Consider the following 27,457-nt stretch of genomic DNA (forward strand, 5'->3'; position numbering starts at 1 on the left):
ACTTTTTTCAATTACTAGTTCGAAAAAATTTATGTAGATTAAATAGTTGGTGCAAAATAGCTCGTGGTTTTCAATTATCAAAAAAAGTGCAAGTGTGTAAATTAAATACATTATCGTGGCTAATTAATAATAGTATATGTTTTTTTCTTTTTCAAGTTATATTGTGCGAATTTGGACGTTATGTTATGTGCAAGTGTTTAATTAATATAAATTGAATTTTTAATTAAATAATGTGAAAATTATAATAAATATGGCAATTCAAGTGTGACAGTGATATAGTGAAATAGTGAAAGTGTGTAAATTTCAATAGCGCCTGGACGTGATTGGATAATGGCAGACTACCTGGACAACTTCTACAGGGTTTTGCTGTCTCCTGTCTGCTGTCTGCTGTTTGCTGTCATAAGGTAAGTTTCTCTAGATCAAGACTGACTAGTTGTAATTTTTAATCTATCCCAGAAAAGTGCCTTAATGTCCCTGAAGTGACAAAAAATTGTTTCTACATATCTTTTTAAGCTTCTTGTCGTCCTAAACTATTATTTTATATTTATGTTGTTTAGATTCATTTTGACTGATTTTTTTGATTAATATATGTATAAATTTTTAATGCCAAATTAAATGGTGGTATAGTATATGAAAGTCAAACTGGATCAACCCTGTCTTTCTCAAACAGAGTAGACGGGGGTGATTAGGATTTATTATTATTATCTATCGTGATAATTTATAATAGATAAATTATCACCCTTTTCTAAAGATGTTTAAGATTTTCAGGATTTTATTATGGTCAGGATTTTGTGTTTTTTAGTGATGGTAGTGAATATGCCCAGAAATGTCTTATAGATATTTATCTATATTTTTTATTTACAATCAATATCAATATCTATGCACTTTTAAATTCGGTTAAATTGTTGTGTTTAATTCAAAAATATTTGTTTTTCATTTTCGAAAAATCTGTGGAAATATTTTTGCTACTATGAATATTTATTTAGGTAAATAATTAGCCAATATTTTTTTGTGAATGATTATTTATTAAAAGAACATGTTGCCAATAAGATGCAATTATCATAATCAAGAATTTATCTTACTTACAAATTTTTTTATTGAGAAAATATAAAAGAATTTTTAAATCCACTTGAATATCATCAAATCTGTAATTACATAGGTACAATTGAAGGTGAAAATAATTGTTTCAAACAAAAAATTATTTGAGAAATAAATATTTATTTTTAAACTATGTTTTACAAAATCGTAACGTATTGTGTATTTGTTTTCACGAATAAATTAGAAAATGATATGAATTAATTTAATTAAACACAGTCAACAACCAACCATTGAGATTTAATTATTGACTTAGAAGCTTTTAATATTGCCGGATCAGATACTCGTATGTGTAAAATTATACCATTTGTACGATTTTTAGTTGCCTCATCAGCAGCAATAACTATATTCTTTGTAATATCATCTACACACCAGACGCTGATCATTTTAAGATCTGGATTATTTTTAATAAATTGAATAATACCAGCATCAGTAACGTCATTACAAGCATCACAATACAATTCTTTTAATCCTTTTAATTTGATAATGAAGTTGTTGGTAATTATTTTAACGAGAAAACTTACATTAAGTATTTGTAAATTTTTTAAGTTTAATAAAGCAAGAAGAGCTGTCTCAGTAATACCCCTGCAACATTGGATATCTAAATATTTGAGGTTTTTACAGTTATTAGCAATATCAATAAGTGTACTATCTGTGAGACGTACAGCAAATTTTAGACGTTCAAGATATTGCAATTTTGTTATCTCATCAAGATTAGATGGAGAAGAATATCCGTTACCAAAACATAAACAATCAGCAATTTCTAAACGTTTAAGTTTTTTACAATTGTTAGAAATTGCAGTTATTGATTCCTCATGAAGCTCATCCAGACCTTCCAATATTATACATTCAAGATTTTCCAATTCTGTTAACTTTTTTAAAGCAGTGTCATTCATAGTACGATGGGGATAATGTATTCTCAAATGTTTTAAATTCTTGCAATATTCAACAATTGTATTTGCTAAGTCAGGCATTATATTACAAGAAATACCAAGATATTCCAAGTTTTGAAAATTTATCCATTTCTCAAGAGGAATTCTAGCTACATCATAAGAACCAGGTGGAATATCAAGATGTTTTAGATTTTTGCATGTACAAAAAATAGTATTGAGTACTTTCGTAGATAGGATTTTTGCCTCAAACTCAGAATCTATCGTTAATTTAATGTATTCCAAATTAACGAGTTTATTAAATAGATAAAGGTTTTTGTGTATATCATATATTCCAATGTTGAGATGAACAAGTGTTGTTATATCTGCTATTTCCTTAAGAATTATGTTGTCTAAACAGAGGCCAACTGATGTTAATTTTTTAAGATTTCTGAATCTTTGAAGAGTCTAAAAATAATAGAAATTTATTTTAATAATTTGTATATAATTGATAGTATTGTTTGTCACTAGTGATAAACAATTAGTTGGTATTTGATAACAACTTACCATAGAAATGATTCGATCTTCTTTCCACCGAGGTTCAGAAAATAAATGAATTTCGTGAATTTCTTCTGGAAGACTATTAACTATTGCAGACAGATTAATTATCGCATTTGATTTGTTGTGGTCCACTGTTATTTTGAGGCATTTTAATTTATCCAACTGTGTAAATGCTTGAACAAAGTGATCAGCATTATTAATTAGGGATTTATCATTAAATTTAAATTCCAAGGTTGTTAAATTTTTACAGTGATTACCAATAAAAGGCATAAAACTTGAATCACACACATCTGAGAGAGACAATTCTTTTAGATAATTACCACATCTTAATAATATTTTCTCGAGGTATGATTGTATTGCCAAACGGTTATCATAACAACGTCCAATTGATGATTCACAATCGTATTTTTTAATGTCATACCAAGCTAGCCGGCATGCCTCTTTCCATTTGGTACAAACTACAATAAAACGCATCAAATTTAAAAATTAATAATACAAACAAGTGATATTTTATTTAAAAAAAAAAAAGAAATTTTATTTTGATAATAATATTCACCTTTTTTCATCTCTATAATTTCTGGTATTGGCAGCAACGAGATGATTTTTGCTAATGAGTCATAGTCCAGTGAGTTGATGACGACTTTTGGATCCTTGTCAGCATCATCAGAGATTTGTTGGTCTTTTTCAATACATATTCTTTTTGCACTCATTTTAAGAAAACCCTAAAAATAAATATTTAATAAATAATGATGAATTCGAATGTATTACAACCAGAATAATGAAGTAAACAAAAATAACTATAAAAAAATGTATATAGTCCAAGATATAGATCAATTAAAAGTTGATGATTTACTAGCAAAATCAACATCAATTAAATTATATTTAAAGCCAAATAATATTGCATATCATGCAACATGTTAAAATACAGTTATGATACACGTGTTTATTTTATAAATACAATTGTTTGAATTTACCTTACTTGATCCTTTGATTAGGTGATAATTAATTTAGTAGTTAAGGCGATAAATTTAAAATAAATGTATCAATTTGATGATGGGTTTTAATTAGACAATTTCGTTAATACGTTCGATATCGTTAATTGTGCTATATTGTTATCTGTTAACCTTTGATATGAATACAAGAAGAAAAAATAAAAAAACCACGTGTGGAATAACGTGATCCCAGCTAGAAGTCTATGTCACCAACATGGTTTCGATATAATTCGTTAGTTGCCTACAAGTGACTACTGCAGACTACTGCATTTATTAAGTTGACTACACTGAGAATGCATTTATCGAAGTCTCAAGTTGTAGTCAAAAGTAGCCCAAAGTTTCAAATTGTAAATAAAAAAACTTTTGAATTTAGCTGTTGAAATTTAACCTCAGTGTATCATCAAACTACATCAAATAATTGAACTGATTACTTCATTTGATCAATTCAATTATTTCTTTTGTATTTTCGAAAAATATCTAAAAATATTCTTGGCAGTATGAATATTTGTTTAAGTGAATAATATTAATCTATATTTTTTTGTCAATAATTATTTATTAAAAGTTGTTGCCAATAAAATGCGATTATTATATTCAAGAATTTACCTTACTTACAAATTTATAAGTATCAAAAATAATAGGCATGTTTATTAAAAAAATATAAAATAATCTTTTAATCCACTTGATTATCATCAAACCTGTAATTAAATATGTACACTTAGAGGTAAAAATAATTGTTTCATACATAAAAATATTTGAGAAAGATATTTATTTTCAAACTTTGTTTTACAAAATTATTAAAATTGACATTTGAATTTTTATGATTTCAAGTAATATATAGAAAACAAGTTATAATAATAATGTTCTTTTACAAAGTCATTGACTTAGTGACGTATGATGTATGTATTTTTAAGAATAAATTAGAAAAAGGTTTAAATAAATTTATTTAACTACAGTCAACAACCAACCATTGAGATTTAATGATTGACTTGGAAACTCGTCTCATTAATTGAGGAAATGCTCGTATTTGTAAAATAATACCATTTGTACGATTTTTAGTTGCTTCATCAGCAGCAATAACCATATCAATTGTAATATTCTTTATATTATAGATACTGATTATTTCAAGAACTGGATTATTTTTTATAAATTGAATAATACCAGAATTAGTAAGTTTTCGGCAATAAGAACAATTCAATTCTTTTAAGCCTTTTAATTTGATAATGAAGCTGTCAGTAATTATATCAAGATGCCTTACGTCTAGTTTTTGTAAATTTTCCAAGTTTGTTAAAGCATCGAGAGCTGTTTGAGTAATACCTGTGCAACCGGGAATTTTTAATGTTTTTAGATTTTTACAATTATTAGCAATAGCAATCATTGATTTATCATCAAGATTTTTTGTATTACTTAAAATTAGATATTCAAGATATCGCAATTTTGATAACTCATCAAGAACAGACGGAGAAGTGATAGCCATCTCAATAGATGATAATATGTGCTGGTATTTAAACGTTTAAGTTTTTTACAATTGTTTGAAATTGCAGTTATTGTTTCATTATGAAGCTTATGACGATCAACCAATCGTAAACATTCAAGATCTTTAAGCTCTGTTAACTTTTTTAAAGCAGTATTATTCATAGTTATGTCATGATGATTGTACATCCTCAAGTGTTTTAAATTCTTGCAATATTCAACAATTGTATTTACTAAGTCAGGCATTATACTACAACAAATACCAAGATGTTGTAAATTTTGAAAGTTTATCCATTTTTTAAGAGGAATTTTAGTTACATCATATGGGCCATACGGAATATCAAGATGTTTTAGATTTTTGCATGTACTAAAAATAGTATTGAGGACTTTTGTAGAGAAGTTCTTCATTTCATACTCAGCACCCATCGTTAAGTCGATATATTCTAAATTAACGAGTTTATTAAATAGATAAAGGTTTTCGTGTATATCATATATTGCAATGTCAAGATGAACAAGTGTTGTTATGTCTGCTATTTCTTGAAGAATTATGTTGTCTAAATGGAAGCTATATAATGTTAATTTTTTAAGATTTTTAAATCTTTGAAGAGTCTGAAAATAATAGAAATTTATTTAAATAATTTGTATTCAATTGATACTATCGTTTGTCACTGGTAATACATAAACAACTAGTCAATTTTTAATAATAACTTACCATAGAAATATTTCGTTTTAGTTGCCACCGAGGTTCAGAAAATAAATGGATTTCATTAATTTCTTCTGGAAGGCTATCAATTATTGCAGAGAAATTATTGCTCTCATAATGCGAGTACCTCTGATCTACCGTTATTTTAATGCATTTTAGCTTATCCAACTGTGTAAATGCTTGAACAAAGTGGTCAGCATTATCAATTAAGGAATCATTATCAAATTTACATTCCAAGGTTGTTAAATTTTTACAGCGATCACCAATAAATGGCATGATACTCGAATTGAACGCTTTTGAAAGTGACAATTCTTTTAAATATTTACCACATCTTAATAATATTTTCTTGAGGTATGATTGTGCCAACAAACGGTTATCATAAGAACGTCCAATTGATAATTCACATTTGTATTTTTTAATGTCATACCAAGCAAGTTGACATGCCTCTTTCCATTTGGTACAAACTACAATAATAAATATTAAATTTAAAAATTAATAATACAAACATTGATATTTCATCAACAAAAAAAAAAAAATTTATTTTGATGATAATATTCACCTTTTTCCATGTCTATCCTCTCTGGTATTGGCAACAACATGATGATTATTGCTAATGAGTCGTAATCTAATGAATTGATGACAACTTTTTTCCTATCCTTGTCACAATCATCAGAGGTTTGTTGGTCTTTTTCAATACATATCCTCTTTGCACTCATTATATTAGTAAATACTAAAACTGCTGTTGTTAACGTCTTTGAAAACCTGAGGTCAGAATAATACAGAAAAATATGTTGCTAAGTTTTGCTCTTTATTTTTTTTATCAACAAAAATCCAAATTTTTATGTAAAAACAATTTTAAGGTTAAAAACACATCGGTCACAGTATTTTTTTATTTTTTATTTTTTTTCAATAATAGCTGTCTCTTAGCCACCTTCAGCATAATCTTTACCTGGAACTCCAGGTGAACTCCAGGTGTACGGCTCCTTTGGGCTCCTTGCAGCTTTTCTAATTTTTACATTCATACAATTGTCGATAAGAAAAATTTTACAAAATAATAGTCGGTAATTTTTCAGATAGATAGCACAATCACTTGTAATTGCTTACTTGGTTCTGATTGTTAATTGTTGTTAATTATAATGAAAGGTCTGTTGGTCGCTTTCTCAACACATATTCTTTTTGCACTCATTTTGAATTAACTCTGAAAATATATATATATTAAAAAAATAATGATGAACTTAAATGTATTACAACTAAAATAATAAAATAAACAAAAGTAACCATAAGAAAATATATATATGTCAAGATATGATATAGATCAATTGAAAGTTGGTGATTTGCCAGCAAAATCAACATCAAGAAATTATATTTAGAGCCAAATAATATTGAATGTCATGCAACATGTTAAAATACAATTGATACACGTGATTTTTTTATAAATACATTTGTTTAATTTATAAGTTTTTATTTATCTCAATTATATTCTTTGATTTATTGATGATTAATTAAGTAGTTAATGCAATAAATTTTTTTTCTTTTTTAATACACAATATTATTGACTTGATAAAAAAATGTATATAGTCCAAGATATAGATCAATTAAAAGTTGATGATTTACCAGCAAAATCAACATCAATAAAATTATATTTAAAGCCAAATAATATTGAACGTCACGCAAAATGTTAAAATACAATGGATACACGAAATTATTGAATAAATGTTATTGTTAAAATTATAAATTTTTATTTATCGTAATTAATTCTTTGATTTTTTGATGATTAATTTAGTAGTTAATGCAATAAATTTTTTTCTTTTTTAATACACAATATTATTGACTCGATAACGAATTAAAAAAAAAATAAATAAATGTATTAATTTAATGATGGGTTTTAATATGCATATTAAAAAAATAAAGAAATTGTGCTGTAATTTATTGTCAGCTATCAAAAGTTAAACCCATTGTAATACATCAAATAACCTTACTGATAACTTCATTTGTTTAATTCAGAAATATTTTATTTTCATTTTCTAAAAATCTTTACAAATATTATTAACCAATTTTTTTTTTTTTTTTTTGTGAATGGTTATTTATTAAAAGAATATGTTGCCAATAAAATGCAATTATCCTATTCAAGAATTTATACCTTACGTACAAATTTATAAAATGATTTTTTAATCCACTTGAATATCATCAAACCTGTAATTACATATGTACGATAAAAGGTAAAAATAATTGTTCTATACAAAAAACTATTTGAGAAATAGATAATTATTTTTAAACTTTGTTTTACAAAATTATTAAAATTAATGTTTGAATTTTTATGAAATTTCAAGAAATGTAGAATACAAGTTAATAATGTTTTTTTACAAGGACATTGACTATTCAAAACGTATTGCGTGTATATGTTTTTATAAGAATAAATTAGAAAAAACAATGAATAAATTCAATTAAAAACATTTATAACCTGCAACCATTGAGAATTAATCATTGACTTAGAGGCTTGTAATATTGCCGGATCAGATATTCGTATGTCTAAAATTATACCATTTGTACGATTTTTAGTTGCTTGATTAGCAGCAATAACCATATCATTTGTAATATTATCAATAAAAGAGACATCAAGAAGTTCAAGATCTGGATTATTTTTTATCAATTCAATAACACCAGCATTAGTAAGTTTGTCGCATTTAATACAATGCAATTCTTTTAATCCTTTCAATTCAATAAGGAAGCTGTCTGTAATTATATCAAGAAAGCTTACATTTAGTTTTTGGAAAGCTTTTGAGTTTGATATAGCAACGAGAGCTCTCTCAGTAAGACCTGTGCAATCATCGATTCCCAAACTTTTCAGGTTTTTACAATTATTAGCAATAGCAATAATTGAACTATCTTCAAGAGATCTTGAACCATACAAGTTTAGATGTTCAAGATATTGTAATTTTGTTAACTCATCAAGAACAGATGGAGAAGAACGTGGCTCACCACCGATAGATGATACTATAATGCAATCATAAATTTCTAAACGGCTAAGTTTTTTACAATTGTTCGAAATTGCAGTTATTGATTCCTCATGAAGCTCACGAAGTTCTTCTAATATTAAACATTCAAGATTTTCTAACTCTGTCAACTTTTTTAAAGCAGTATTATTCATACAGTAATTATGTATTTTCAAAAGTTTTAAATTCTTGCAACATTCAACAATTGTATTTGCTATGTCAGGCATTATGTCACAAGAAATACCAAGATATTCCAAGTTTTGAAAGTTTATCCATTTCTTGAGAGGAATTTCAGCTACATCATAAAAACCAGGTGGAATATCAAGATGTTTTAGATTTTTGCATGTACTAAAAATAGTATTGAGTACTTCTGTAGTGAGGTTATCCACATCATAGTCAATACCCATCGTTAAGTCGATGTATTCCAAATGTCCGAGATTATTAAATAGAGAAAGGTTTTCGTGTACATCATATAGTCCAATGCTAAGATGAACAAGTGTTGTTATGTCTGCTATTTCTTGAAGGTTTATGTTGTCTAAACAAAGGCTTTCTATTGTCAATTTTTGAAGATTTTTAAATTTTTTAAAACTCTGAAATTAATACAAATTTATTTGAATAATTTATATTGATTTATTTGATGAAAATTTAGTTGGTATTTAATAACAACTTACCATAGAAATATTTTGTTTTCGATCCCACATATGTTCAAAAAATAAATGAATTTCATTAATTTCTTCTGGAAGACTATCAGTTATTTCAGAAAGATTAATTGTCTCATTATTCGAGTAGTTGTGATCTATCGTTATTTCGATGCTTTTTAATTGATCCAACTGTGTAAATGCTTGAACAAAGTGATCAGCATCATATTCTAACGAATCAACGGAATAATTACATTCAAGACTTGTTAAATTTTTACAGTGTTCACCAACAAATGGCATGATACTTGAATAACAAACACTTGAGAGAGACAATTGTTTTAAATAATTACCACATCTTAATAATATTTTCTTGAGGTATGATTGTGTCAACAAACGGTTATCATAACTACGTCCAATTGTAGATCCACATTTGTATTCTTTAATGTCATACCAAGCTAGTTGACATGCCTCTTTCCATTTGGTACAAACTACAATAAAACATATCAAATTTAAAAATTAATAATACAAACATTGATATATTATTTAAAAAAAAAAGAAACTTTATTTTGATAATAATATTTACCTTTTTCCATTTCTATCCTTTCTGGTATTGGCAACAACATGATGATTTTTGCTAATGAGTCGTAGTCCAATGAGTTGATGACGACTTTTGGATCCTTGTCACCAACATCAGAGGTTTGTTGGTCTTTTTTAATACATATCCTCTTTGCACTCATTGTGAGTAAATACTAAAAATGCTGTTGTTAACGTATTTGAGAACCTGAGATTCTATTTAAATACAGAAAAATATGTTGTCAAGTCCTGCTCCTTTTTTTTTATTAACACAAATCCAAATTTTTATTCAAAACAATTTAAAGGTTAAAAACACGTGGGTCACAGTATTTTTATTTTTTTTTTAATAGAAGTTTTCTTTCAACCACTTTCAATATAATCTGTACCTGGAACTCCAGTTGTACGGCTCCCTGCAGCTTTTATAATTTCCAAATTCATATACATGTCGATAAGAAAAATTCTACAAAATAATAGTCAGTAATTTTTTAGCTAGATAGCAGGAGTAAAATTTTCTCAAATCCATACTTGCACAGTGATATCGTGATATAGCGAAAGTGTGACGTAAATGTCTTATCACACCGTGAATATATGCCTAGAAATGTCCTGTATATTTATCTATATTTTTTTTTTTTTTTCGTACATTTTCGTCGCGGCTGATCAGTACTTGCTGCCAGGTGTATTAAAGAATTTTACAACTTCCATAAAATAAAATATTATTATCATATATTTTTAGATAAAATTATAAATAAGTAAATATGTTATTCGATGGCTTTTATATTTTTTCTTTACACCATCAGTTGAGAATACTGTTTGATATTTTTTTGCATATCTTTTTTCTTATTTAAGAATTAATAACAATTCCTATATACACTTTTGATTGCTCAGTTGTTTCTGATTGTTAATTAATCAAAGGTTCGTTGGTCGCTTTCTCAAATTTATAATTAAAAAATAAAAATGTATTACAACTACAATAATAAAATAAACAAAAACAACCATAAAACAATATATATTTCAAAATATAGATCAATTAAACGTTTATGATTTGCCAGCAAAATCAACATCAATGCGATTATATAAGAAAACAAATATATAGATGTGGATTAAGGTAAAAAATATTCATTACTTTTGAAAATAGATATTTATTTTTAAACTTTGTTTTACAAGATTATTAAAATTGACATACGAATTTTTATGATTTCAAGAAATATAGAAAACAAGTTAATAATTTTTTTTTAAAAGGTCATTGACTATTCGAAACGTATTGCGTGTATATTTTTATATGAGAATAAATTACAAAAAAACAATGAATAAATTCAATTAAAAACAGTCAACAACCAACCATTGAGATTTAATTATTGACTTAGAAGCTTGTAATATTGAAGACTTAAATATTTTTTGCCATATAAATAATACATTTATAATTTTAGATTTGCCTGATCAGCAGCAATAACCATATCTAATGTAATATTATCAATAAGACAGACATTAAGAAATTCAAGATCTGGATTATTTTTTATAAATTGAATAATACCAGCATCAGTTAGTTTCTTGCAACCATCGCAATGCAGTTTTTTTAATCCTTTTAATTTGATAATGAAACTGTTCGTGATTATATCAAGAGAGCTTACATCAAGTTCTTCCAAAGTTTTTACATTTGATATAGCAACGAGAGCTGTCTCAGTAAGGCCTGTGCAACAACTGATTTCTAAACTTTTTAGGTTTTTACAATTATTAGCGATAGCAATAATTGTACTATCTTTAAGATTTTTTGTATAACTCAAACTTAGATGTTCAAGATATTGTAATTTTGATAATTCATCAAGAACAGATGAAGAAGAAAATGGCTCACCATCGATAGATGATACTATATGTCTGACTAAACGTTTAAGTTTTACAATTCTTTGAAATTGCAATTATCGATTCCTCATGAAGTTCATTACGTTCTTCCAATATTAAACATTCAAGATTTTCCAACTCTGTTAACTTTTTTAAAGCAGTATTATTTATAATGCCATGAGGAAAATGTATTTTTAAATGTTTTAAATTCTTGCAATATTCAACAATTGTATTTGCCAAGTCAGGCATTATATTACAAAAAAAACCAAGATATTCCAAGTTTTGAAAATTTATCCACTTCTTGAGAGGAATTCTAGCTACATCATAAGGACCAGGTGGAATATCAAGATGTTTTAGATTTTTGCATGTACTAAAAATAGTCTTCAGTACTGTTGTAGAGAGGATATTCGCATCATAGTCAATACCATCTGTTAAGTCGATATACTCTAAATTAACGAGATTATTAAATAGAGAAAGAATTTTTTGTACATCGTATAATCCAATGCGAAGATAAACAAGTGCTGTTATGTCTGCTATTTCTTGGAGGTTTTTGTTGCTTAAGCGGAGATTATGTATTGTCAATTTTTGAAGACTTTTAAATTTTTTAAAACTCTGAAATTAATAAAAATTTATTTTAATCATTTATATATATTTATTTAATTTATAGAATCGTTCGTCACTAGCATAGTGATGAACATTTATTTGGTATTTGATAACAACTTACCATAGAAATATTTTGTTTTTGATACCACGGAGGGTTAAAAAATAAATAAATTTCATTAATTTCTTCTGGAAAACTATCAATTATTGCAGAGAGATTAATTGTATCATGAAGCATTGTATCCATTTATTTTAATGCATTTAACATCAATTGTCTAAATGCTTGAACAAAGTGATCAACATCATGTTCTAACGAATCGACGAAACAATTACATTCAAGACTTGTTAAATTTTTACAGTGATCACTAACAAATGGCATGATACATGAATTACAAACACTTGAGAGAGACAATTCTTTTAAATAATTACCACATCTTAATAATATTTTCTCGAGGTATGATTGTGTCAACAAACGGTTATCATAAGAACGTCCAATTGATGATTCACATTTGTATTTTTTAATGTCATACCAAGCTAGTTGACATGCTTCTTTCCATTTGGTACAAACTACAATAAAACATATCAAATTAAAAATTAATAATACAAACATTAATATTTTATTAACAATAAAAGAAACTTTATATGGATGATAATATTCACCTTTTTCCATGTCAACTCTTTCTGGTATTGGCAACAACATGATGATTTTAGCTAATGAGTCGTAGTCCAGTGAGTTGATAATGACTTTTTGATCCTTGTCACCATCATCAGAGGTTTGTTGGTCTTTTTCAATACATATCCTCTTTGCACTCATTATTAGTAAATACTAAAAATGCTGTTGTCAACGTCTTCGAGAACCTGAGGTCGTTTAAATACAGAAAAATATGTTGTTGGGTCCTACTTTTTTTTTTTTTTATTAAAAAAAATCCAAATTTTCAGTTAAAGTGTGTTTTTAGGTTAAAAACACATTGGTCACAGTATTTTTTTTTTTTTTTTTTTTTTAATAATAGCTTTCTTTTAGCCACCTTCAGCATCATCTTTACCTGGAACTCCAGGTGAACTCCAGGTGTACGGCTCCTTGCAGCTTTTCTAATTTTTACATTCATACAATTGTCGATAAGAAAAATTTTACAAAATAATAGTCGATAATTTTTCAGGTAGATAGCGCGATCAATTCATATATACACTTTTAATTGCTCACCTGGTTCTGCTTGGTTCTGATTGTTAATTAATCAAAGGTTTAGTGATCGCTATCTCAACACATGTTTTTTCTGCACTTATTTTAATTTAACTCTGAAAATATATATTAATAAAATAATGATGAATTTAAATTTATTACAACTAGAATGATAAAATAAACAAAAGTTACCATAAGAAAATATATATATATGTCGAGATATGATATAGATCAATTGAAAGTTGGTGATTTACCAGCAAAATCAACATCAATGCAATTATATTTAAAGACAAATAATATTAAATGTCATACGTGTTAAAATACAATTGATATACGTGATTTTTTTATAAATACAATTGTTTAAATTATAAATTTTCATTTATCGTAATTATTCTTTGATTTGTTGATGATTTATTTAGTAGTCATCGCAATAAATTTTTTTCTCTTTTAATACACAATATTATTGACTCGATAACGAATTGATCAAAAATCAAATGAATGTTTTTTTTTTGATGATGGGTTTTAATTAGACAATTTCGTACGTTTGATCGTCAATTTTGCTATTGTTATGTGTTAACTTTTGATATGGATATTAAAAAAATAAAGAAATTGTGCTGTACTTCATTTGTTTAATTCAAAAATATTTATTTCATTATTAGAATTAACGTTTAAATTTTTATGATTTCAAGAAATATAGAAAACAAGTTAATAATTTTTTTTTACAAGATCATTGACTATTCGAAACGTATGGCATGTATATGTTTTTATAAAAATAAATTAGAAAAAACAATGAATAAATTCAGTTTCAATAAAAACAGTCTACAACCAACTATTGAGATTTAATTATTGACTTAGAAGCTTGTAATATTGAAGACTTAAATATTTTTATGTATAAAATAATACGATTTATACGATTTTTCGTTGCCTGATCAGCAGCAATAACCATATCTAATGTAATATTATCAATAAGACAGACATTAAGAAATTCAAGATCTGGATTATTTTTTATAAATTGAATAATACCAGCATCAGTTAGTTTCTTGCAACCATCGCAATGCAGTTTTTTTAATCCTTTTAATTTGATAATGAAACTGTTCGTGATTATATCAAGAGAGCTTACATCAAGCTTTTGTAAAGTTTTTAAGTTTGATATAGCAATGAGAGCTGTCTCAGTAAGGCCTGTGCAACAACTGATTTCTAAACTTTTTAGGTTTTTACAATTATTAGCAATAGAAATAATTGTACTATCTTTAAGATTTTTTGTACAACTCAAACTTAGATGTTCAAGATATTGTAATTTTGATAATTCATCAAGAACAGATGGAGAAGAAAATGGCTCACCATCGATAGATGATACTATAATGCAATCATGAATTTCTAAACGGCTAAGTTTTTTACAATTGTTAGAAATTGCAGTTATTGATTCCTCATGAAGTTCATTACGTTCTTCCAATATTAAACATTCAAGATTTTCCAACTCTGTTAACTTTTTTAAAGCAGTATTATTTATAATGCCATGAGAAAATTGTATTTTTAAATGTTTTAAATTCTTGCAATATTCAACAATTGTATTTGCCAAGTCAGGCATTATATTACAAAAAAAACCAAGATATTCCAAGTTTTGAAAATTTATCCACTTCTTGAGAGGAATTCTAGCTACATCATAAGGACCAGGTGGAATATCAAGATGTTTTAGATTTTTGCATGTACTAAAAATAGTCTTCAGTACTGTTGTAGAGAAGATATTCGCATCATAGTCAATACCATCTGTTAAGTCGATATATTCCAAATGTACGAGATTATTAAATAGAGAAAGAATTATGTGTACATCAAATAATCCAATGCTAAGATAAACAAGTGTTGTTATGTCTGCTATATCTTGGACGTTTTTTTTGCTTAAGCAGAAGTTATGTATTGTCAATTTTTGAAGACTTTTAAATTTTTTAAAACTCTGAAATTAATAAAAATTTATTTTAATCATTTATATATATTTATTTAATTTATAGAATTGTTCGTCACTAGCATAGTGATAAACATTTATTTGGTATTTGATAACAACTTACCATAGAAATATTTTGTTTTTGATACCACGGAGGGTTAAAAAATAAATAAATTTCATTAATTTCTTCTGGAAAACTATCAATTATTGCAGAGAGATTAATTGTATCATGAAGCGAGTAGCTGTAATCCACTGTTATTTTAATGCATTTTAGCTTATCCAATTGTGTAAATGCTTGAACAAAGTGATCAGCATTATATTCTAACGAATCGATGCAACAATTACATTCAAGACTTGTTAAATTTTTACAGTGATCACTAACAAATGGCATGATACATGAATTACAAACACTTGAGAGAGACAATTCTTTTAAATAATTACCACATCTTAATAATATTTTCTCGAGGTATGATTGTGTCAACAAACGGTTATCATAAGAACGTCCAATTGATGATTCACATTTGTATTTTTTAATGTCATACCAAGCTAGTTGACATGCTTCTTTCCATTTGGTACAAACTACAATAAAACATATCAAATTAAAAATTAATAATACAAATATTGATATTTTATTTAAAAAAAAAAAGAAACTCTATTTTGATGATAATATTCACCTTTTTCCATGTCAACTCTTTCTGGTATTGGCAACAACATGATGATTTTAGCTAATGAGTCGTAGTCCAGTGAGTTGATAATGACTTTTTGATCCTTGTCATCAACATCAGAGGTTTGTTGGTCTTTTTTAATACATATCCTCTTTGCACTCATTGTGAGTAAATACTAAAAATGCTGTTGTTTTTGTCTTTGAGAATCTGAGGTTCGCTTTCAATACAGAAAAATGTGTTGTCAAGTCCTGCTCCTCTTTTTTTTTTATTAACAAAAATCTAAATTTTTATTCAAAAACAATTTAAAGGTTAAAAACACATGTGTCACAGTATTTTTTTTTTTTTTTTTTAGATAGCTTTCTTTTAACTACTTTTAATATAATCTTTATACCTGTAACTCCAGTTGTAAGGCTCCCTGCAGCTTTTATAGTTTTTACATTTATAATTGTCGATAAGGAAAATTCTACAGATTTACAGTCAGTAATTTTTCAGCTAGATAGCACGAGTAAAACTCTCTCAAATTTATACTTGCACAGTGATATCGTGATATAGCGAAAATGTGACGTAAATGTCTTATCACACCGTGAATATATGCCTAGAAATGTCCTGTATATTTATCTATATTTTTTTTTTTTTTTCGTACATTTTCGTCGCGGCTGATCAGTACTTGCTGCCAGGTGTATTAAAGAATTTTACAACTTCCATAAAATAAAATATTATTATCATATATTTTTAGATAAAATTATAAATAAGTAAATATGTTATTCAATGGCTTTCATATTTTTCCTTTACACTATCAGTTGAGAATACTGTTTGATATTTTTTTGCATATCTCTTTTTTTATTTAACAATTAATATCAATTCCCATATACACTTTTAATTGCTCAGTTGTTTCTGACTGTTAATAAGAGTCAAAGGTGGTCGCTTTCCTAACATATATTTGTTTTAAGTAAACTCTAAAAATTTATAATTAAAAAATAAAAATGTATTACGACTAGAATAATAAAATAAACAAAAACAACCATAAAACAAAATATATAATATATATATATTTTAAAATATAGATCAATTAAACATTTATGATTTACCAGCGAAATCAACATGAAAGCAATTTTATATTTGAAGACAAATAATATTAAATGTCATACATGTTAAAATACAATTGATACACGTGATTTTTTTATAAATACAATTGTTTAAACTATAAATTTTATTTATCGTAATTATTGCATTAACTACTAAGTAAATCATCAACAAATCAAGGAATAATTAATTATTCCTTGATTTGTTGATGATTTACTCAGTAGTTAATGCAATAAATTTTTTTTTTTTTTTTTAATAGACAATATTTAATATAATAAAAAAAAAATAGACAATATTATTGACTCGATAGCGAATTATTGAAAAAAATAAATAAATGTATTAATTTGATAATGGATTTTAATTAGACAATTTTGTACGTTTGATCGTCAATTTTGCTATTGTTATGTGTTAATTTTTGATATGGATCCATTCTAAAGAAATTGTGCTGTAATTTATTGTCAGCTATTAAAAGTTAAGTCCATTGTGATACATTAAAAAACTTTACTGATTAGTAATTAGTAAATTACTTTTATCAGTGATTACTTTATTTGTTTAATCCGAAAATATTTTTTTTTCATTTTCAAAAAATCTTGAGAAATATTTTTAACTATGTAAATATTTGTTTAGATGAATATGAATAATTTATTTATTATTGTGAATAGTTATTTATTAAAAATGATATATATTGTCATGTTTAAGAATACCTAACTCACAAATTTGTAAGTATCAAGAATAACAGGTATAAGTTTATTAAAAAAAAAAAAAATATAAAATGATTTTTTAATCCACTTGAGTATCATCAAACCTGTAATTACATATGTACGATTCAGGGTGAAAATGTTCCATACAAAAAATTATATAAGAAAGATATTTATTTTTAAACTTTGTTTTACAAAATTATTAATATTGTCATTTGAATTTTTATGATTCCAAGAAATATAGAAAACAATGTGTTTTTGAGAATAAATTAAAACAGGTATAAATAAATTTAATTAAAAACGATCAACAACCAACCATTGAGATTTAATTATTGTCTTGGAAAGGTATCTTATTGAAGGTTTAAATATTTTAATGTATAAAATAATACCATTTGTACGATTTTTAGTTGCCTGGTCAGCAGCAAAAACCAAGTCAAGTGTAATATTATCGTGACAATTTAAAAGATCAATCTTTTCAAGATCTGGGTTATTTTTTATAAATTGAATAATACCAGCATCAGTAAGGTTTATACAACCATCACAATATAATTCTTTTAATCCTTTCAATTTCATAAGTAAGGTGTCGGTAATTATATGAAGAAAACTTACATCTAGTTTTTCTAAATTTTCCAAGTTTGTTAAAGCAACAAGAGCTGTTTCAGTAATATCTGTGCAACGTTTGATTTCTAAACTTTTTAGGTTTTTACAATTATTAGCGATAGCAATAATTGTACTATCTTTAAGATTTTTTGCATAACACAAGTTTAGATGTTCAAGATATTGTAATTTTGATAACTCATCAAGAACAGATGGTGAAGAAAGTGGCTCACCATCAATAGATGATACTATAATGCAATTATGAATTTTTAAACGTTTAAGTTTTTTACAATTGTTAGAAATTGCAGTTATTGATTCCTCATGAAGCTTAATCAGACCATTCAATATCAAACATTCAAGATTTTTTAACTCTGTTAACTTTTTTAAAGCGTTATTGTTTATAATGTGATTACGATTATTTATTTTTAAGTGTTTTAAATTCTTGCAATATTCAACAATTGTGTTTGCTAAGTCAGGCATTATGTTACAAGAAATACCAAGATATTCCAAGTTTTGAAAGTTTATCCATTTTCTAAGAGGAACGTCAGCTATATCATAAGAACCTGGTGGAATATCAAGATGTTTTAGATTTTTGCATGTACTAAAAATAGTATTGAGTACTTCTGTGGAGAGAATTTGCGTTTTATACTTAGAAATACCCATCGTTAAGTCGATATATTCTAAATTAACGAGTTTATTAAACAGAGGAAGGTTTTCGTGTGTATCATATATTTCAATGTTGAGATAAACAAGTGTTGTTATGTCTGCTATTTCATTAAGAATTATGTTGTCTAGACAGAGGCCAACTAATGTTAATTTTTTAAGATTTTTAAATCTTTGAAGAGTCTAGAAATAATAGAAATTTATTTAAATAATTTGTATTCAATTGATTGTATTGTTTGTCACTGGTGATACATAAAAAACTAGTCGATATTTAATAACAACTTACCATAGAAATATTTCGTTTTTCTTCCCCCCGAAGTTTAGAAAATAAATGAATTTCATTAATTTTTTCTGGAAGGCTATCAATTATTGCAAAGAGATTGATTGTATCATAAAGCAAGTAGCTGTGATCTACCGTTATTTTGATGCATTTTAATTTATCCAACTGTGTAAATGCCTGAACAAAGTGGTCAGCATTATCAATTAAGGAATCATCATTAAATTTACATTCCAAGGTTGTTAAATTTTTACAATGATCACCAACAAATAGCATGATACTTGTATCACAAACATCTGAGAGAGACAATTCTTTTAGATAAATACTACATCTTAATAATATTTTCTCAAGGTATGATTGTGTCAACAAATGGTTATCATAAGAACGTCCAATTGATGATTTACATTTGTATTCTTTAATGTTATGCCAAGCTAGCTGACATGCCTCTTTCCATTTGGTACAAACTAGAATAAAAAGTATCAAATTTAAAAATTAATAATACAAACATTGATATTCAATTCACAAAAAAGAAACTTTATTTTGATAATAATATTCACCTTTTTCCATGTCTATTCTTTCTGGTATTGGCAACATCATGATGATTTGTGCTAATGAGTCGTAATCCAATGAATTGATGACAATTTTTTTTTTATCCTTGTCACCATCATCAGAGATTTGTTGATCTTTCTTAACACATATAATTTCTACACCCATTTTAAGTATATACTGAAAATGCTATTTAAGAATGTCAACGTCCTCGAGAACCTAAGGTTCCAAAATACAGAAAAATATGTTCTGCTTTTTTTTTTTATTTACAAAAACCAAATATTCATTCAATAACAATTTAAAGGTTAAAAACACGTGGGTCACAGTATTTTTGTTTTTCACATATGAGCTTTCTTTCAACCACTTTTAAGTTTCAACATAATCTTTACCTGGAGCTTCAAGTAAACTCCATGTGTACGACTCCCTGCAGCTTGTTTAATTTTCACATTCATATAATTGTCGATAAGAAAAATTTTACAAAATAATAGTCGGTAATTTTTCAGGTAGATAGCGCGATCAATTCATATACCTATACTCTTTCAATTGCTCAGTTGGTTCCGATTGTCAAAGGTTTGTTCGTCGCTTTACAATTAGTTGGTTTACAATCAGAATAATAAAATAAACTATAACTATAACTATAAAAAAATAAATATATTCCAAGATATAGATCACTTAAAATTTTATGATGAAGCAAAATTAACATCAATGAAATTATAGTTGAAGCAAAATAATATCATGCAATATGTTAAAATACAATTGATACACGTGATTGTTTTATAAATGTAATTGTTAAAATTATAAATTTTTATTTATCGTAATTAATTCTTTAATTTGTTAATGATTAATTTAATAGTTAATGCAATAAATTGTTTTCTTTTTCAATACACAATGTCATTGACTCGATAACGAATTTAAACAATAAATAAATGTATTAATTTAATGATGGCTTTTAATTAGACAATTTTGTACGTTTGATTGTTAATTTTGCTATTGTTATTTGTTAACTTTTGATATGGATATTAAAAAAATAGTACTAAAAAAAAACAGGTGGAATATGGTGATCCCAACTATAGAAGTTTAGTTTGCAAATAAATAATTTTAACTGTTATAAATAATAAAAATAATAAAGAAATTGTAATTTATTGTCAGCTATTGAAAGTTAAATCCATTGTAATACATTAAATAACATTACTGATTACTTTTTTACTGGATTTTTATGATTTTAAGTAATATAGAAATCGCCTTATAATAATAATAATGTTCTTTTACAATGTTATTGACTTTGTAACGTATTGTGTATGTATTTTTAAGAATAAATTAGAAAAAGGTATAAATTAATTTATTTAAATACAGTCAATAGCCAACCATTGAGATGTAATTATTGTCTTAGAAGCTTGTAATATTGCTGGATCAGATATAAGTATGTGTAAAATGATACCATTTGTACGATTTTTAGTTGCCTGATTAGCAGCAATAACCAAGTCAGTTGTAATATTATCAATAGAGCAGACATTAAGAAATTCAAGATCTGGATTATTTTTAGAAAATTGAATAATACTAGAATCAGTAAGTTTCTGACAATAAGCACAATCCAATTCTTTTAAACCTTTTAATTTGATAAGGAAGCTGTATGTAATTATATCAAGTAAACTTACGTTTAGTTTTTGTAAATTTTTTAAGTTTAATAAAACAACGAGAGATCTTTCAGTAATCGCACTGCAACCTCGGATATTTAAACTTTTTAGGTTTTTACAATTATTAGCAATAGTAATAATTGTACTATCTTTAACCTTCAATGCCATACAAAAATATAGATGTTCATCAAGATATTGCAATTTTGATAATTCATCAAGAATACTTGAAGAAGACAGTGGATTACTATCAATAGCTGATTGATAGAAATTTTTTTAGCTGTATGAATATTTGGTAAGATAATTATAATTAATCAATTTATTTTTGTGAATGGTTATTTATTGAAATAATATATTTTCAGTAAGATGCGATTATCATATTGAAATATTTACCTTACTTACAAATTGTTTATTAAAAAAATATAAATTAATTTTTAATCCACTTGAATATCATCAAACATGTAATTACATATATACAATTAAATATAGAAATAATTGTTCCAATACAAAAAAATAATTTATAAAAGATCTTTATTTTTAAACTTTGTTTTACAAAATTATCAATCGTCATTTGGATTTTTAAGATTCCAAGAAATATAGAAAACAAGTTGTAATAATAATGTTCTTTTATAATGTTATTGACTTTGTAACGTATTGTGAATGTGTTCTTAATGATGAATTAGAAAAAGGTATAAATAAATTTGATTAAAAATAGTCAACAACTAACCATTGAGATTTAATTATTGACTTAGAAGCTCGTATTATTGACCCATTAGATATTCGTATGTGTAAAATGATACCATTTGTACGATTTTTAGTTACCTGATCAACAGCAATAACCATATCATTTGTAATATTATCTATACCCCAGACGCTGATCTCTTCAAGATCTGGATTATTTTTTATAAATTGAATAATACCAGAGTTAGTAAGGTTCTTGCAACCTTCACAATTTAATTCTTTTAAACCCTTCAATTTAATAAGGAAGCTGTCTGTAATTATATTAATATAACTTACGTTTAGTTTTTGTAAATTTTCCAAGTTTGTTAAAACATCGAGACCTTCTTTAGTAATATCTAAGCAACTTTTAATTTGTAAAATTCTCAAGTTTTTGCAATATTTAGCAATCGCAGTAATTGTACTATTTTTAAGATTTTTTACATAATTCAAGTTTAGATGTTCAAGACATTGTAATTGTAACAACTTATCAAGAACGAATGGTGAAGCAAGTGGCTCAATATCAATAGATGGTACGCTAATCCAATCAAGAATTTCTAAACGTTTAAGTTTTTTACAATTGTTTATAATTGCAATTGTCGATTCTTCACTGAGCTTTGTGTAAAGAAGCAATATTAAACTTTCAAGATTTTCCAACTCTGTTAACTTTTTTAAAGCAGTATCATTCATATCATTTATAATCATACGAGAATGACGCATTCTCAAATGTTTTAAATTTTTGCAATATTCAACAATTGTATTAGCTAGGTCAGGCATTATATTACAAGAAATACCAAGATATTCCAAGTTTTGAAAGTTTATCCATCTCTCAAGAGGGATTTTAGCTACATCATAACGACCAGATGGAATATCAAGATGTTTTAGATTTTTGCATGTACAAAAAATAGTATTGAGTATTTCTGTAGAGAAGAGCTCATTATACTCTGTACCTATTGTTAAGTCGATGTATTCTAAATTTACGAGTTTATTTAGCCATTTGGGTATATCTAATGATTTAATGTTAAGATGAACAAGTGTTGTTATTTCTGCTATTTCTTGAAGAATTATGTTATCTAAATGGAAGCCATGTATTGTCAATTTTTTAAGATTTTTAAATTTTTTAAAAGTCTGAAAATATCAAAAAAATGTATTTGAATAACTTGCATATTCATTCGATTGATTGTATTGTTTGTCAATGGTGATAAACAACTAGTAGATGATCAATAACAACTTACCATAGAAACTTTTTGTTCTCGACCCCACAGAGGTTCAGCAAATAAATGAATTTCATTAATTTCTTCTGGAAGACTATCAATTATTGCGGAGAGATTAATTATCTTATCCGGTTTGTGGTCAGCCACCGTTATTTTGAGGCTTTTTAATTGATCCAACTTTCTAAATGCTCTAACACAATACTTCCACGGCTTGATGTTAAATTTACATTCAAGACTTGTTAAATTTTTACAGTGATCCCCAACAAATGGCATGATCCTTGAATTGCAAACTTTTGAGAGAGACAATTCTTTTAAATATTTACCACATCTTAATAATATTTCTTTGAGGTATGGTTGTGTCAACAAACGGTTATCGTAAGAACGTCCAATTGATGATTCACATTTGTATTTTTTAGTGTTATACCAAGCTAGTTGACATGCTTCTTTCCATCTGACACAAACTAGAATAAAACATATCAGATTCAAAAATTAATAATACAAACATTGATATATTATTAACAGAAAGAAATCTTTATTTTGATAATAATATTCACCTTTTTCCATGTCTATCCTTTCTGGTATTGGCAACAGCATAATTATTTTTGCTAATGAGTCGTAATCCAGTGAATTGATGACAATTTTTTTTTTATCCTTGTCACCATCATCAGAGGTTTGTTGGTCTTTTTCAAAACATATTCTCTTTGCACTCATTTTAAGTAATCTCTGAAAATGCTGTTGTCAACGTCACTTTGAGAACCTAAGGTTTTTTAAATACAGGAAAATATAAATGTTGTTTAGTTCTGCTCTTTATTTTTTTTATCAACAGAAATCTAAATTTTTATTTAAAAACATTTTAAAGGTTAAAAACACGTTTGTCACAGTATTTTTTTTTATTCATCCCCTTTCAACAAAATCTTTACCTGGAACTCCAGGTGAACGGCTTCCTGGAGCTTTTAATTATAATTATTATTATTATAATTATAATTCTAGAAATTCATAATGGTCGATAAGTAAAATTCTACAAAATAATTGTCGGTAATTTTTTTGCTAGATGGCGCGAGTGAAATTTTCTCAAATCCAAAATGGCCGCGCCTTTGTTAGAGTAAACAATTGTGTGTCGTGATTTTATTACCATATTTTTGCAATAATAATTGTTTAAAAATTATAAATTGTTATTAAATCGATTAATTAAATTTTTCTGAACAGATTGTGTTATAAATTATTGTTAACTTTTGTGAATTTTGTCAACAATTAATAGACATGTCAATGACGTTGGAGCTGACAAAGGACAATCTCAATTTTGTTAAAAAATTAACAAATGATATGTAAATTTCATGTTATTTTATTACTTTCAATTATTTAGTGCATAAACAAACATAATTACATTATTTTTATCAATAATTGAGTAAAAAAAAACAATTAATGTTTTGAGGTTATGTTGTCATCACTTTTGACAAAGACAATGAATTTATCAATTTTTTTATAAATATTTATAAATATTTGTTTATTATGACATTGTTGTAGCATCCTTGTTGTATAACAATTGTTTTTTTTATTAATAATAATCAAAAAAATGTGAATTTTTTCAACATTAGTTTTTCTTTGTTGGAGCACTTTGTTAGTTTTTATTTTCAATATTTGACATCTATTTATTCACTTCAAGACTCAATTTTTCACTGTTTATTTGTTTATTTATTGTTTATTTATCTATTATTTACACATTTCTAATTTTTCATACTTGTTTATTTAATTACCGTAATTTAATTAGTATCATTTTCCTTTACTTTCTTTGTTTGTTGTTAATAATTACTCCAGTTTGTAAAAAAAAATTAATAATATAATGTTTATATAATATTTTTATTGTTTACAGTTATTGAAAAATATGGCTGAAACGTCTAAGGTGTTAATGTGATGCATAAAACACAATTATTAAAACTGGAACAAAAAATCAATGACTAAATTGGATTGTCATGGGAGACAAAATTATTTTTGAGTACAGTGAGTTATTTTTTTTTATTTTCTAAGATTAAATTATAGTCTCAAGCTTATCCAGTAATAATTTATTATTCTATTGTTGCAGTTTAACATCGAATTTATCCACGATGAAAAAAACTAATAATTGTTAAAATATGCAAAAGTTTCAATGATGAAGAAAATTATAAAACAAAAATGTTAAAAAAAAGTTACTGCTCAATTTGAAATCGTTAAGACAATTGAGGCTACTTGTATGCTAAAATATAACATGAAACATACCAAGTCAATGATGATATTGTTGAAAGTGACATAATGTACTTGAATCTTCATTTGTCTTACCAAGTGCTATGAAGTAAGAGCAGAAAAAAAGGGTGGCCAGGAATTACAAGGACGAAAGTCTTGGATATTTATTAAATGAAGAGAAAGGTATTGAATACTTTTATTTGTTATAATTGAATTTGTTCATTTATTTGACCATTTGCTAAAATTTTTTTGTTATAAAAATTACAGATATGCTTGGGTATTTTAAAGTTGAACAAACACTAGTGGATTTACAATCCAACATTGAATATTATCAAAATAAAATTAAAATATTAATTATTATTTAATATTTATAGATACAACAAAAGGATGACCAGGAATTATATAAATAAATGTCGTCCCAAATGACAATTAACAAGGCTCTTGGAATTTCATTGACATCAGAGCATTTACAACTAAAAATGGCAACAGGTAAATGGACTTTATAAAAAACACAACAAAATATCAATTAAAAATAAATCTATTAGTTTTTTCACTTGTGAAAATTTTATTTTAATTACAATCTTTATTTTTTATAGATACAAAAAATAGATAGCCAGTTATTATTTGGAAAATATGTCTAAATAAGTTACAAAGATCTTGGCACTTTATTAAACAACAAATGATGGTGAATATATTTAATATTTATTGTTAATAAATTATTTTTTTATCTAACACTTTGCTAAAATATTTTTTATTTTACAATTGCAGTGAGTGAACTTAAATAATCTGCATTGCACTGACATACAGAGATGAAACTAAAGTGAGATTATTCGACGAGTAAGTGTACTATATCATCACGATTAGCAAGTGGTGGAAATGACGATGATCGTGATGCCAGCACCACCAGTGAAAATTTGATTATGATTCCTGTGAAGCCCTTGCTGAGATGGATCCAATAGAGTCCTTTTCAGTTTATTCCATGATTTGTAATTCGAGCTGATTAACAACAATGATTTAAAATTAAAAATTTATTATATATTGAAAAAAAAAAAAAATTGTCTTGATATTTATCATTTTTTTTTTGTCTTAGGAAAAATCATATAACATTGTCAATTGTACCATGTAAATCATCTTTTGTGCATTAATTCATCAATCATCATATGAACCAGCAGCAACATAAGAAATATAGTAGTGAGACCATCTTCATAATGTTATGCTTCAACAATGATGAATCCCTGATAATAAAAACTTATTCCTCAATTATTATGAATGTCAACTTCAATTGGATTTACAAATAATTGAATTTGAATGAATCTTAACACTTGAAGAATTATTTAATATGATTTTATGAGAAAACTTTACCTTTTTTTTACTACGAAATTCAAGACCATGACATGGTTCTAGTGTTATTGATTTTTATGCTCTTTTTAATGTACCACCACTTATTGTTGATGTTATTATTATTGGTAAACATTTACTTGTTGAGCCTTATCAATGTTAAATTTATTAATTTTTTTTTGTTTGATAAACCACTGTATTGTTGTTGCTTACAGGTCGAACCTCGCTTTAGAGTTGCAAGAACGCACTGCTCTCTGTTGAAAAAAATGTACAAAATATTATAACACAGCTAGCTCGAGATCTTCTTTTCAAATTGATAAATCGTTTTCAAATAATAATAGTATTACAAAGTGAATTATCAAGCT

At 26.1% G+C, this 27,457-nt stretch overlaps 1 long non-coding RNA gene across 2 annotated transcripts; it reads left to right on the forward strand.

The window, feature by feature from the left end:
• LOC122847623 lies at positions 1-27,457 on the forward strand. Of its 2 annotated transcripts, none has more exons than XR_006373389.1 (7): positions 1-404; positions 25,408-25,535; positions 25,618-25,937; positions 26,129-26,243; positions 26,351-26,439; positions 26,523-27,220; positions 27,308-27,457. It is a non-coding gene; the product is annotated as an uncharacterized LOC122847623 (long non-coding RNA). The 2 variants fall into 2 exon arrangements; XR_006373388.1 differs by lacking the exon at positions 1-404 and adding an exon at positions 24,630-24,862 and having other exon boundaries at positions 27,308-27,456.

The sequence above is a fragment of the Aphidius gifuensis genome, linkage group LG1, assembly GCF_014905175.1.
Source record: "Aphidius gifuensis isolate YNYX2018 linkage group LG1, ASM1490517v1, whole genome shotgun sequence".
Taxonomy (NCBI): Eukaryota; Metazoa; Arthropoda; class Insecta; order Hymenoptera; family Braconidae; genus Aphidius; species Aphidius gifuensis.